The sequence below is a fragment of the Procambarus clarkii genome, chromosome 16 (assembly GCF_040958095.1).
Source record: "Procambarus clarkii isolate CNS0578487 chromosome 16, FALCON_Pclarkii_2.0, whole genome shotgun sequence".
Classification (NCBI taxonomy): Eukaryota; Metazoa; Arthropoda; class Malacostraca; order Decapoda; family Cambaridae; genus Procambarus; species Procambarus clarkii.
Genome location: NC_091165.1, coordinates 17,802,317 through 17,803,447, shown reverse-complemented (window position 1 = coordinate 17,803,447; position 1,131 = coordinate 17,802,317).

Sequence of the window (1,131 nt, the reverse complement as noted above, 5' to 3'; positions counted from 1 at the left end):
TGGAATGATCAATATTTGGCCTAAGGGAGGTCGTCAATGCAAGACTAGGTACAGGATTCCTGTCCCAAACAATGGAATTAGTTAACCCTTTGAGCACCATGTACAGCTCTGTGTACAACTCAGTGTACACCTCATTGTAGAGGCCAGTGATCTGTGTACTTAGTGTCTCTCTACTACCCCTAGGAACTTCTGTTGTGCACCATTGTGCTCGCTCTCCTGCACTCCTTTTAACAACAAAAGAAGCAAAATGATTTACAGCTTAAACTGTGACTGAACTATGCTAGATCATAGAGAGCAGTGAGGAAGGAAGTGTACACTACTGCTAGTTATACTGGGACGTCCAGCATAAAAAAGGCTCTGTTTATTGTATTTTAACATAAATAAGACAATTATTTTATATAAACTTTTTGTAAACATAATAAAATCTTTCTAACTTCACTTAAATTTGCATCGTTCAACTTTGTAAATTTATTTAGAAAATATGGCACCGATGTATGTCCATTGTTTGTACAAGTGAAGTGTGCCATATGGTGCAGATCTGGTGCCTCACGCACACACCTGCTTTTCCTAAGAATATAGCCAGCTACAGTGGAGTTTCTCTTACCTGAAGTGTCTGGGGCCAAGGGCTTTCCCAGTGGTCCTTGGCGCTCTTCCTGTTTACTGCGGTCTTCCCGCCACCCCCGCCCCCTACCTCATACTGTAATCCAGCAGCCCGTCCTCCTAATGTTTCCCCAATGTCAAGAAACTGTCGTACTAAAGTGCCCTTATCCTAATCTACCAGAGGACCCAAAACAGAAAACGGGACAGTGTGTCAATTTCGCGAGCCGCTACCATTTTCTAGTACGACAGTTTTGGGCCTTAAGTACAGTAAGTATACGTCAAAATGCGACGTTCTATTAGTAGGACAGATTGTTCCAGCATATGTAACCTATCCTCCTAAAATTATAGTACATATAGTAACTATTTGGTCGAAAGTAACCATATATAATGATGGACCACCAAAAAGTTTAATTTTTGTACTTTGAATTTTATAGGGCTCGGAAAAAATATTAAAGCTAAAAACTAAACTTAAACATTCCTAGGCCAAATATTGTACATATATGTGTGTGTGTGCATTACTAGGCCTAGGAA